The sequence below is a fragment of the Gigantopelta aegis genome, chromosome 6, assembly GCF_016097555.1.
Source record: "Gigantopelta aegis isolate Gae_Host chromosome 6, Gae_host_genome, whole genome shotgun sequence".
NCBI lineage: Eukaryota > Metazoa > Mollusca > Gastropoda > Neomphalida > Peltospiridae > Gigantopelta > Gigantopelta aegis.
This window is the reverse complement of record NC_054704.1, coordinates 97,679,567-97,694,350: the sequence shown is the minus strand read 5'-3', so window position 1 is coordinate 97,694,350 and position 14,784 is coordinate 97,679,567. Positions and strand designations below refer to the sequence as shown.

At 38.1% G+C, this 14,784-nt stretch overlaps 1 protein-coding gene across 1 annotated transcript in view; it reads left to right on the top strand.

Annotated features, from left to right (window-relative positions):
• Positions 1-13,889: 13,889 nt before the first annotated feature.
• LOC121375855 (zinc finger protein GLIS3-like) overlaps positions 13,890-14,784 on the top strand; it is an 89,008-nt gene continuing 88,113 nt past the window's right edge. Inside the window, exon 1 of the mRNA XM_041503527.1 lies at positions 13,890-13,993. The gene's annotated coding sequence lies outside the window, so the exon portion shown is untranslated. The remainder of the gene's footprint in view (positions 13,994-14,784) is intronic.

Genomic DNA, 14,784 nt, shown 5'->3' with positions numbered 1-14,784 from the left:
GGGGATGTAATGTTTAAAAAAGGGTACCTCCAGTATTCAGGGAGGGGGTGTCATGTTTTACAAAGGTACCTCCAGTATTCAGGGAGGGGGTGTCATGTTTAAAAAAAGGTATTCCAGTATTCAGGGAGGGGGTGTCATGTTGTACAAAGGTACCTCCAGTATTCAGGGATGGGGTGTCATGTTTTACAAAGGTACCTCCAGTATTCAGGGAGGGGGTGTCATGTTTTACAAAGGTACCTCCAGTATTCAGGGAGGCGGTGTCATGTTTAAAAAAAAGGTATTCCAGTATTCATGGAGGGGGTGTCATGTTTAAAAAGGGAATCTACAGTATTCACAAATACACTAAAATACACGGTGAAACCTGTCTAAACCGGACCCTGAATATACCGAAAACCTGTCAAAACCGGCCAAATTTCGTGGTGCCGAATTGTACATGTACATGTATTATTCATATGATAATTTTGCTAAAAAAAATGTCATGTTAACCACTAAAACCCAATAAAGTTACAGTTTGTTCTGGTTAACGACACCACTAGAGAAAACTGATTTATTAATCATCGGCTATTGGATGTCAAACAACTAAAACCCAATAAATGCATTATACTAGTATATTTGAATCATACTGATGACACCCAATATCCGATCTCTATTTTTGTGCTGGGGTGTCGTTAAACATCCATCCATTCATTCATTACTAGTATATTCATCTGCTAAACACTGTATTTTTTCAGGACACTTCAAATTTTGAGGGGGATGAGTGCACCCCAGCACCTTCGCCTTGGGTCCGCGCCTGCCGTAAATAGTTTAAAGTGTGTTTTGTTTAACGACACCACTAGAGCACATTGATTAATTAATCATCAGCTATTGGATGTCAAACATTTGTTGATTTAGATACGTAGTCATCAGAGGAAACCCGCTACATTGTTTCTAATGCAGAAAGGGATCTTTTATATGCACTGTTCTCATATAAAGGAAAGCCTTTGACCAGTTGTTGTGCACTGAATGGAACAAGAAAAACACAGTCAGTTGAATGGATCCACCCCTATGATTCGATCCTGCGACGCAAGTACCTCAAGCGACCGACTGAATGAATGAATGAATGTTTAACGACACCCCAGAGCGAAAAATACATCGGCTATTGGGTGTCAAACTATGGAAATGCAAACAAATAAGGTGATAATCAACATCAATATAAAAATTGAAGATTTAAATAAAAAGTGTAAAGAACTGTACAAAAATACAAATATCACAGATAGATACTGACTTTTACTCAAAATTTCAATTTGTGCTGTATTGGCCATTCTCAAAGAGAATGTTACACCCCTGCACCACGGTGAGGTTACAGCACGCGCAGAGGCGACCGACCGAGTTAAATCCCGCCGTAAATAAAAACAATTTCTTCATTTGTTCGTTCCTTGCAGGAGAAGATGATTTTTTTTTTTTTAAATATTCGAAATTAAGATAGATTTTCGTAAATATTTTTTGTTTACCCCTGCCCCCAACCCCCATAAAAAACCCCAATAAAACCCCTAAATAAACCCAAAACAAATAGAAAAAAAAAAACCAGAAAAAAAACAAAAAAAAAAAAAAAACCTCAACATTAACCAAAACAAACAAGCAGTAAGTGAAGTGTGTGTGTGTGTGTATATATATATATATACCTGTATTGACGCTGTCCATAGGACCATGCCCTATATTGTGGCACCACGTTAAAACCCCGGTTGTTTTCACTAGACTGGTTTAAATGCGCTTCACGGTAAACGAAATGGCCATGTCGGGAACCAATCAAATAGTTCGCGAACGTCTGCCATAAGCCCCCCCCCCCCCCCCCCCCAAGGAGCCCGTACGTCTATGACGTTAGCGAAACGTTCCCTGGCTAAAGTTGGGTCAAATATATAGCAGCTGCAGGCAAACTTTTAGACAGCGAATACGTCATAGATATATAAATGTTCAAACACCTCATCCTTAAAATAAATCATAGAAACAGGGATGGGTGTTCAGGCTGCTTCTTTCGGAAATAACAGAAATACATTTTAATGACACATATACGATTGATAACTCTGTGGCGTATATAGGTCATCTTGAAACTGGGTTTTTTTTACACACCCCGTTGGTGAGAATATACTTCTTTATTTTCGATAACCCATACCAATAACACACATACGTATGATAACAATTTAATGACATACGACTGGCAGCTCCTTGGTTATGACCAGGGCCCCGTTCCACGAAGAGATCATAGTGCTCACAAAGAACACCTTAAGTGGTTCATTTACTACAAGGATGGTTAATTGCTACAGACACCAAATATTGAATTCTCAAAATAATATAGATTACTTGCCCCGTGTTAGACCGGCCTCGGTGGCGCAGTGGTTAAGCCATCATACTACAGGCTGGTAGGTACAGGGTTCGCTGCCCGGTACCGGCTCCAACCGAGAGTGAGTTCTTAAGGGCTCAATGGATAGGTGTAAGGCCACTACACCCTCTTCTCTCTCACTAACCCACTGTGCTGGACAGACAGCCCAAATAGCTGAGGCGTGTGCCCAGGACAGCGTGCTTGAACTTTAATTGGATATAAGCACAAAAATAAGTTGAAATGAAATTAATACCCCATGTTCAGCGACAGCGAGCGACGATAACGTTCGCAAATTATTTGATTTGTCCCCGATATGGTCATGTAGTTTAACCGTGAAATCAATTTAGCAAACGTTTTTCTGCTCGGTCTGGCTGAACTGAAGTCCATAAATGGAAGGGATATCACGATACACCCACCTCACGATACGATACGTTACACGATACACCCACCTCACGACACGATACGTTACACGATACACCCACCTCACGACACGATAGGTTACACGATACACCAACTTCACGACACGATACGTTACACGATACACCCACCTCACGATACGATACGTTACACGATACACCCACCTCACGATACGATACGTTACACGATACACCCACCTCACGATACGATACGTACCACGATACACCCACCTCACGATACGATACGTTACACGATACATAGACCACGATACGATACGTACCACGATACCTGATTCACAGCGTTTGCCCCCAAAAAATCTCACGATACATAGACCACGATACGATACGTGCCACGATACACCCACCTCACGATATGATACGTTACACGATACACCCACCTCACGATATGATACGTTACACGGTACACCCACCTCACGATACGATACGTTACACGATACACCCACCTCACGATACGATACGTACCACGATACACCCACCTCACGATACGATACGATACGCACCACGATACATGATTCACAGCGTTTGCCCCCAAAAAATCTTAAACGTAGGTGAAATGATTTCAAAATAAGAAATAAACATGATAAAAAACCCCATTGACTAACACAGTTTTAGAGTAGAAATACCACATAATAGACATACACATATAAGCAGTTACATAATATTATTTCTCCACTTTTCTGTCTGTCTTTCCTTGACGGAAATAACCTGTCAATAATTACATCTCAGTTAGTGTTAGTAAATATATACGAAATGAAAATAGGAATATGTACATGGTCAAAATAAGAATTGATACATAAACAAGGGTATCGTATATCGTATTGTCAGCAGTAGTATCGTGATGCATCTGTACATCGGTGTATCGTGACACCTCTGATAAATAGTATATTAAATCACATGATACCTGCATGTGCTGTAACGACTGTGGGGAAAGTGCGTTTACCCAACCCCATAATCAGCATATTGTTGTTTAGTAAAAGTAGTCTATATAATTTTATGACAACAGCCAGTTCCTGTCAACCCATTTATGTATTTTGTAATGGGCGGGTAGTCAGGTAAGCTCGAAATGAAATCATGATGATAATTATCATCATGATCATATCACTTACGTCGTCAGCATCATAATCATTATAATTATAATTACCGCCATCACCACCATCACCACCATCACCACCACCTTAAACATCATGATCACATCATTATTAATATTATAAAATGATCATCATTACCACCATCACCACAACCATCATCATAACAACCACCACAACCATCACCATCATCACAACCACCACAACCATCATCATCATCACAACCACCACCGCCATCATCATCACCAACAACACAACCATCATCATCATCATCACAACCACCACAACCATCATCATCATCAACACCACAACCATCATCATAACCATCACAACCATCACCATCATCAACACCACAACCATTATCATCATCACAACCACCACAACCATCACCACAACTATCATCATCATCATCACAACCACCACAACCATCACCAACACCACAACCATCATCATCATCATCATTATTATCACAACCACCACAATCATCACCATCATCACCACAACCATCATCATCACAACCACCACAACCAATATCATCATCACCACCACAACCATCATCACCATCATCACTGTCATAATCGCCATCATCTTCATTATAATCATCATCACCACCGTTCGTCATCATTACCTACACCATCATCGTCACTGCCATCATTATTATAGCACCATCATATTAATCAAACGGTTATTGTGATCGGCTAGGTGTGTCAGATATTATACGTTTCAATCTTTTGTCTGGCTGGTGGTGACACGTGCGCTTCATATTATTTATTACAGGCGTTGCACAAATCAGACTATTGTGGAATCGCTACGCTATACCGTCAGTTCCAATATTCAGTAACATTACGGTTCCACGCCCCTGCCCGATAGTATCAGCATGTCTAATGCTGTTGTAATCGCCGAGAGAACATAATGACTGGGGCTTTGTTTTCCGCCGATGTTTCACACTTCACAACCTGGGACTGACAGCCTCAAGTCGCAGACAGAGGGTGGGTGATGCACGCGCGATTTCGCGGTTCACGTCCGCTGCACAACAGTCGGTTGTTGCAACGCAGGCGTGCGCAAAATGAAGCATATTCATGCATTATCACTACGAACGCCATACACGTTAATCGTTTGATAAACGTCAGTTAGGCTATTTGATTCGATTGAAAGCGCGCAAAACGCAAAAGCAGGTGATATTTTTTTTTTTACACAAACAACACCCCCCCCCCCCCCCGCCAAAACAAAAACAAAATAAAAACAAAACAAAACAAATCATGTTCGTTTTGTTTAACGACACCACTAGAGCATATTGATTTGTTTATGATCGGCTATTGGATGTCAAACATTTAATAAATCTGACAAGGAACCGCGACATATTTTTTCCATCAGTAGCATCGGATCTTTTATATGTACCATCCAACAGACAGGATAGGGGAAAATATATAGTACTCCCGGCCGACGCACTATATGTATGCACCATCCCACAGACAGAATAGCACATACCACGACCTTTGATATACCAGTCATGGTGCACTGGCTGGAACGAGAAATAGCCCAATGGGCTCACCCGATGGGAATCAAACGTAGACCGACTGCGCATCAAACGAGCGCTTTACCACTGGCCGGTCCCTTTAATTGATAATGAAGTCTCTGCGATGCGTTTGCATTCGAACTATGCAATATCTGGCCCGGTCGGCGGAATATTCGCTGAAGGTTTTTGGGTCGTATGTTCGATCCGCCTCGGTGTACCCACTGGAGTTTTCTAATCTCAACAAGTGTCTCGTGTCATGTATATCAAATGTCATGCATATGGTCCGTGCTGTCATATAAAAGACTCCTTGCTGCTAATGGGAAACCAACAACGACGGCTACCAATAGGTTAGATTCCAATATGAGCTACCATTCGACAAACTAAATCAAAATTAAACAGTAGCTCTCATTTCTGTTTCGATGAATCATTTCAAAATGTGCCGAAATTACTTTAAGAAATTTGCGCACAATTTTATCTTTTTGACTTAATCCTTAAAATTTTCAATAGCACCAAACATTTTCCCGCCCGCTACCAACCCCGGTCGGACTGCTGGTGCTCTTTTGCACCTGCCAGCGCGGGCGGTCCCTTCATCCCACTCACCCCAACCCTCTTCCTGTCCTGGACGGAGGTGCCGGCCCAGGCCAACACCTGCGCCCATGACAGACGTGCTCTACAACAGCTTGTTCCGAATGTGCACGTTGAACCCTATGACCTGACATGATGTGAAAAATAGCAGATTTTAAAATCAATAGAACACGCTGGTGATCGGTTTTGGTTTTTAAAATTATCTTTAACAATTTTATTTAAATTTTATCTTAACAATGCTAGGTATGTGTAATGTAGACAACAGCTATCTGTTATTATTATCTCTTTTTTCTAAAACGTTTACAAAATGTTTTCCACTGAAACCATATTGAAATGAACATAAAAACATTTAAAATATTCGACGTTTCGTCAGTGTAACATTAACATCCTCAGGAGAACAAACAAACAAAATGGTCGGTAAAAAGGGGATGCGAACCTTAGCCCCCCCCCCCCCCCCATGCCTGACCCTCGAATATTTTATACGTACCATCCAACAGACAGGATAGTACATACCACATATCCATTAGTAGCAAGGGATCTTTTATATGCACCATCCCACAGACATGGTAGTAGTCATGGTGCACTGGCTGGAACAAGAAATAGCCCAAATGGGCCCAGCGACGCGCGCTACCATCTTTAACGTATTTTTAAAAAGACGACGAAGCGCCTGATACGATCATTGTTATTTTTTAAAAGCAAACGCATTACTTGAAGCGTGCCACTGGTAATAGACACCCTAATTCTTACGTCCTGGACAAAGAGGTACGCATTTGATAAGTATTGAGTGCTATATCGTGATTTATTGTGGCCATATAACATAACAAATAGGACTTGGCGTTCAAAGGGGTCTAAAGTACATATACTATAGCTATACATATTGCAAAACAGAATCGGCTGACACATAGGTAAGCACTATTAAAATTGCTAACAGTAAAAGTGGATATATAGAAGTTTACATTCATATTCCTTTACGTATATATATATATATATATTTGAAAGCACATAAAGTATATATATATATATATATATATATATATATATATATATATATATATGTATGTATGTATGTATGTATGTATATATATTTATTTATATATATCTAATATTTTATGTTCTTTCAAATTCTTCCACGAATGTGGACCACAATATTTGTCAAAACATTGATGTATATCGTCATATATATATAATATTTCAATAATTAAATAAATAATATAAAATGTGCATTAAAATTTCTGTGTAAATGTAATGACGGCAACCTGTTTTGAAACATGATCATAGATATTTAATAAATGCATTTTATTTTCGAACTTTATTCTTTAACATTCAAAAGCCGCAATGTCACATTCGTGAAAACATATGAACTTGTAATACTATAGCAGCAAGATTTGTAGTTGTAAAAATAGTTACCTAGTAAATCCATGATATCCAAAAACATATACAAGTATCTTTATTTTACATATACTTAACCAAAAGAAGAAAGTATAATTGTAATGATAATATATTGGTTTTACCACCTGACGAACTCCAACGATGGATGTTTGGGAAGTGCACCACCACGAAGGAGGTTTGTGTCATTACATGTGACTTTGCGGGTCTATGTCTCCAATGATGGATGTCTGGGAAGTGCAAGTGCACCGCCACGAAGGAGGTTTGTGTCATTACATGTGACTTTGCGGGTCTATGTCTCCAATGATGGATGTCTGGGAAGTGCAAGTGCACCGCCACGAAGGAGGTTTGTGTCATGAAATGTGACTTTGCGGGTCTATGTCTCCAATGATGGATGTCTGGGAAGTGCAAGTGCACCGCCACGAAGGAGGTTTGTGTCATGAAATGTGACTTTGCGGGTCTATGTCTCCAATGATGGATGTCTGGGAAGTGCAAGTGCACCGCCACGAAGGAGGTTTGTGTCATGAAATGTGACTTTGCGGGTCTATGTCTCCAATGATGGATGTCTGGGAAGTGCAAGTGCACAGCCACGAAGGAGGTTTGTGTCATGAAATATGACTTTGCGGGTCTATGTCTCCAATGATGGATGTCTGGGAAGTGCAAGTGTACCGCCACGAAGGAGGTTTGTGTCATGAAATGTGACTTTGCGGGTCTATGTCTCCAATGAAGGATGTCTGGGAAGTGCAAGTGCACCGCCACGAAGGAGGTTTGTGTCATGAAATGTGACTTTGCGGGTATATGTCTCCAGTGATGGATGTCTGGGAAGTGCAAGTGCACCGCCACGAAGGAGGTTTGTGTCATGAAATGTGACTTTGCGGGTCTATGTCTCCAATGATGGATGTCTGGGAAGTGCAAGTGCACCGCCACGAAGGAGGTTTGTGTCATTACATGTGACTTTGCGGGTCTATGTCTCCAATGATGGATGTTTGGGAAGTGCAAGTGCACCGCCACGAAGGAGGTTTGTGTCATGAAATGTGACTTTGCGGGTATATGTGTACCTCACAATGATCGTCAACACCACTACACCCCCCACCCCTCCCCCACCAGAAAAAAAATCACAGTCCTCAGTAACTGTTGCAACAATCCACACACTGTTAAAGGGACTATCCAGAGTTTTCCGCCCAAGCAACACTTCCGTTTTATCCCCTCCAATAAAATAAACACACATCCAGCTTTCTTTCTTTCCTTAACCCCCACAAAAAACAAAACAAAACAAAACAAACAAACAAAAACTATCTATAGGCGTACGGGCTCCCAATTTTGTAGGGGGCTGGGGTGGGGTGGAGAGCAGGCTGGTGTTAACACGAATTAAATAAAAATGCGCCAAAAAAAAAATTAATATTAACATTACTACCAAACAACTATATACGGTTGCAAAAGAATCACCACGGAGTTTTACATGGATTACAACTAATTTTGCGGGTAGAATACAATGGTAAAAAGGCCTCATGTTAGCACATTTCCCCCAAATAACTCTATATTTTTTGCCCAAATTTTAGGATTTGCTCCACCACTACCTCTCCCCCCCTAAAATACTATCTTACCGTAACATGTTTTAAATATAAAGCATTATACGAATAAGTACGTTTGAAATCACCTTTAGCCGAATTATTAAAATTTTCGTTTGTCAAACATTTGGTAATTCTGACTCGTAGTCATCATCCATTAGCAGAAAGGGATCTTTTGTATGCACTTTGCCACAGACAGGAAAACACATGCCACAGCTTTTGAGCAGTTGTGGTGCACTGGTTGGAATGAGAAAAACCCAGTCGGTTGAATGGATTCACCGAGGTGATTCGATCCTGCAACGCGAGCGCTCAGGCAACTGAACTAACCCCCCACCCCCACCCCCGCATGTGTCAAATACACCGTGATACAGGGGTGACAAGCGTGTAATGTTTTTATTTTCTTGAGATAATACATCACATATTCGTTCTCCTTTATCTCGTAAATTATTTTTTAATTAGTTCTGTAATAACGTTTTCAAATCTATACGTTTTTCGGTTTGTACTGATAGTTGGGTGCAGTACTGGTTTATATTTACACAGACCCATGGGACGTTTCCATGGTTAAACAATGTTTTACTTTTGTCTTTTTGAAGATTTTATTTCGAGTATGTTATAATGGTATGCGTCATTGTCCTTTCACAAACGTGACTCTCACAGCTGTTTTATCCGTTATTGGTGTTTTTCCTTTTAATGGTGTATTGATGTTGATCCTCATGTTAAATAAACTCCACTGAGTTTGCTGCCATTGTAATAAGGTTACAACTAACAGATTCTTGTTGATGACTAAAATTACATATTAATTTATTTTTTTCTGTTTAAAATATCATTATCTGTATTTACATGGTCTTTGTCATCTGAAAGTTTGTAATAACTCAAACCAGATCTTGCCTTAAAAAAAAAAAAAAAAAAAAAAAAAAAAAATATAATATATATATATATATATATATATATTACGAAGTAAAATGAAAAGTGACTGCTAGAGTGATTAGCACACCAGTTGCCCGTCCAGTTGCTAGCATGTTAGATTGGTCACTGACATTCATTCATTCATAGTTATCTTCGTGTTTATATCAAATTAAGGTTAAAACACGCTGACCTGGGCACGTACATTAGCGATCTGAACTATCTGGATAATATGTTAGTAGTTTATGAGATAGAAATAGGTGTAGCGATTTACACCTACCTGAGTGTCTTTTATATTAATTAACCATTTAAATCTACACCCATGATTAATAGTTTCACATATCATGATTCTGTATAATATTGCTGATATTTTAAAGGTTTTTCCAGTTATAAGCGAGGCCCACAAATTTAGCATCCTGGTTTTAATCTTAATACTTAGGGGGAAAACTCCCAATTCACCATAAATCATAGGGAGTGGGGTACTCTTTCTAAGTCTTAGTATGTCTTTTCTGTTATATAAGGTTCAAACACCTAGGAACACACCCTATACCTCTCTGGGTGATCCATCCAAGAGAGTTGTTAATTGATTGTTAACGGTTAGGTACACTATCTTATATACAGAAGCAAAATTCGGTTTAGTTGTCTACGAACTAGGAGTGGTTAGTACCGAAATTGGGGCGTGGGTTTCACGAGGCCAAGAGATTCAGGTAATTTAACAGAAATAACTAAAATGAGTATTTGTGCATAGATTACATACTCAAGCTGTTAAGTATAAAATATTGAAAGGATAGTGGGGCAATGGACGCAGCTCAGCGCAAGAGTGTCTGCGATTCGAGAGGTGGAAGGATCGTGTGTGCTATCCTGAATGTTTCCATAAAATAGCCCTTGCTGCTATTCGGTACAGCAGCATGTATGGGGGTAATTGGTGTCTTCTGAGTAGTGTTCAGTGCGAATATTTGAATATTCGCTCGCTTATTTGCTATTCGAAATATTCGAATAATATTTTCAAGTATTCGAATATCTTAAGTTTTTAGGTCGTATGGGGAAAATTACTCTTAATGAATTGTATAATGTGGTTTCTTTTAATTATAAGATGGGTTCTGTATGCCGCTTGTCTCATGCATTAAGTCGGGAACATAAAGTATGTCTGACTTTCACAATCGAGTATTAGTAGTGACGTCATGCGGGTGGCTGAAATTCAGACACAAAAAAGTATTTTCAATAACACGGGATCGGGGTTCATCTACACTAACCAATATGTCGATTTTAAATCGCATAAACAAGAAATAAACCAAATCTCTGGGATCAATAGTACAACAGTAGTTTTTCGGAGAGTATACACTTTTCTAAGGGCCAATTTCACACATTATTCAAAGCAAAATTTTACTTCGAAACTTATTTGACGAAAGTATAGTGCCAAAATAGACACTATCACTAAATGACCAACGTCAGATTTAACATTACCACTATAAACGGGTTTAACATTCCTTAGTGTCGTGCTTATATTCAATTAAAGTACAAGCACGCTGTCCTGGGCACACATCTCAGCTATTTGGGCTGTCTGTCCAGAACAGTGGGTTAGTTGTTAGTGAGAGAAAAGAAGAAGTAGTGGTCTTTAGGTCGTTAAAACTCGCTCTGGGTGGGAGCCGATGCCGGGCTGCGAACACTGTACCTACCAGCCTTATACCCGATGGCTTACATATGAAACCACCGAGGCCGATTTAACAGTCCTAAAGAAAACATGCTAGGTAAACTTTGTAAATAGCGTTGCGAGATATGTAGCAATTGGCGTTGCGACTTTTATGGGTGAAACATTTGTGGTCGTGTGACATTTGTCGATAATTAAAGTATATGTGGCAGTGAAATTGCGACAGTTGTCGTCAAAATTACATTTGTCAATTTTGCGAAATTTGTGGACACTACATAAGTACACTATGTGATTGGGGATGCGTTTTATTTTTATTCTTCAGTGTCCATGATAAGAAACATTAATAAATAAATAATTTTTAAAATGTACCTCCCCCCCCACCCCCCCGAAAAAAAAAAACCCAACAAAAACCCCAAAACAAAACAAAACAAAAACAAACAACAACAACAACAAAGAAACAAACAACAAAAAACATCCTATTTCAAACACCTTAACACTAATCCAGATGTCGTTCCCACGGGCCAGCACCAATCAGAAATGATCAGTTCGATATTACACTATACTGTAAATTATAAAATATTAGCAGTGTCAGAATGTAGCGGAATCTAAATAAATGACATATTAGTGACCAATGTTTTTAAAAGGTCGTCATAACCGAAACTAAAGGCAAAAAGTTTAAGTTGTAGGGTCAGCTGAAATACAGACAACTTAAATATAGTAGAAAATTGCAATAATAACTGCTATTGTTTGCTATCCTTTTGGTTTAATCACAGTATGTATCCATTGGTTTGTGTTTGGTTAATCACCAACAAAACAATGTCATACATTTTTTTCGGAACGATCTAGTGTACGTCTCTTTAAATTTAGCGTCATGACAAATCAGTATCTTGTATAGCCTCGATAAATTCGCTGAAATTTTATGCTCATGATTTACATACATATATATACAGTCAAACCTGTCCTAGCGGCCACCTGTAATCCACGGTCACCTGCCTTAAGCGGCCACTTTTTTCCCTCCCAAACGATTTATAATGTAAATGCACCTGTAATAAACGGTTACCTGTCTAACGCGGCCAGCGGCCACCTAAATCGGGTCCCAAATCGCTAAAATACCTGTATTAAGTGGCCACAGTAAATTTTTACTATTATATAAAGGACTCCTTGCGGATTTCCTCTAAGACTACATTACCAAAAATTATCAAACTAACTTTTTTTGTGTAAAACTGTTTTTACAACTGTGGACACAGATGCAGTTAAGGACTATCCTATCGCCTGATGGATATCGGTGATTTAATGATAACGCTGGTAATTATATAGCATATCATTTTATTTTGCAGGAAAATGTGCAGGGGGGGGGGGGGGGTCTGCTCATGCAATTTATGTTTTAACATATAATTTTCATGGGAACATGACTCGACCCCACTAGGAACTTAATTCGCTCACCACCGTTTAGACTCCTAAACTCACGCCTGTTTTGTTTACTATTTTATTACCTTTTTTTTAGCTTAAATATTCCTGGATAACAATAGTATATATATATATATATATATGTAAAGACAGAAAAAAGTATATTGTGAATGTATTTTAAGTCAATGTACCTTTCTTTATTTTGCATATTATTATCACATGGTACACAATAAACTGTTACACAATTAGCATGGTCCGCGGCCGTTGCGGTTTGTAAAACTGATATCATCATATTGAAGTAACTCTGATATTGCAACTTGCAATAACGAAAACATTAAATTAAAATTAAACTAATGGTAGCTGAATTTATTTTATTCTCATAGTAAATTATTATAGAACGCTTTGGTTGTTTCTCAGTGTATTTGTAACTGACCTTCTTGAAGTTACATCGATTGTAAATACATCCATAAACTAATTATTATTATAAATTAGTTGATAGGTAATAATTTATATCAATATTAATATTAAAGACATTAATAAGTGTCACACGGAATTGATCTAAATCGATAGTAAAAACCTTTCCAAGCTTGTCCAATATATGTCATATGTCACTCCCAACCATGCAATAATCTGTATACCAGACAAAAATTAACTTTGTTGTAATCTGTATATATCAATACGTCTTTACAACAATAACAGTTTTTGAAATAAACAGTTTTCAATGTTTAATATAATTTTGGGAAAACTAGTTTGAATATTTAACATTTTGTAACAAGATATTAAAAAATAAACTAGTTTGTATCCTATGCGTCTTTAAAATGCAAATTATTCTACTTAAAAGCACGGTGTTTTGATTTGCCGCCTCCGGTATCGCGTTTAATCTAGATCAAAGTAAACGAATAGGAAGCCGTATTTTGATACAGACCATAACTGTCTGAACTGACAGCACCACCTAGCGGGCAACATTTCTTCAATGTGGTAACGGGAGACTATACTACGCGGACTTGGAAACTTCACAATTTCGCTATCAAGGATTGTTATTCAACGATGATTATTATTCCAAAATGTGAGAGATAACGTAACAAGAAGAGAAGAATTTTCGGTAAGAGCTGTTTCTCTAGAGATGTACTGCTGAATGTCGGTGTATATAAATAAGTCGTCTGCCTGTCAACAAGCGCAGGCAGGTTTGTTGTCTATGACATCAGAACACGTTCTCGCGCTATCCAGGAAGTGGCAACGGGACACCAAAGATAATGTGTACCGCATTACAAGTTTCGTTTACTAAACAGAGCATCAGTTGAATTCTATTATTTATGCAATACGAAATGTTACGTTTTAAACACAATGAAATTGTATCTGCCACTGAATTTGTTTTCTTATGAATGTGAAATATTTACATATCGAAATATGGCAGATTATGAATAAATCAAAAGATAAACGGGATGTCTAAAACACCTTTAATTATCTTTATCATTTCTATCTTCTCCCAATTTTATACATACACACATTAAATAAAACAACAATCGACAGTAGTAACCCAGTTTTCCAATGTGGTCCTATTCATACATTTAATTTTAGTTTCATTGCATAATAAAACTTTAAAAAAATTATTATTATCATAGGCTCAAGCAATCAACTAACAAAAAAGTATGATTCATTGACAGTTGTTTAATTTTAAATTGTGTATATAGTTATACATAATCTAAAAAAAAAAAAAAAACTAATTTTTTTATTAATAAAGCAGCAAAATTTGAAATTGAAACAAAACCAAAACCAAACAAATCAGAAAAAAGTCATGTAAAACTTTATTAAATATCGAGTCCACTTCTTCGTAAAAAAAAAAAAAAAAAAAAAAATGTTGCTGTGGGTTGGTTTTGTTATTTTGTTTTCTTT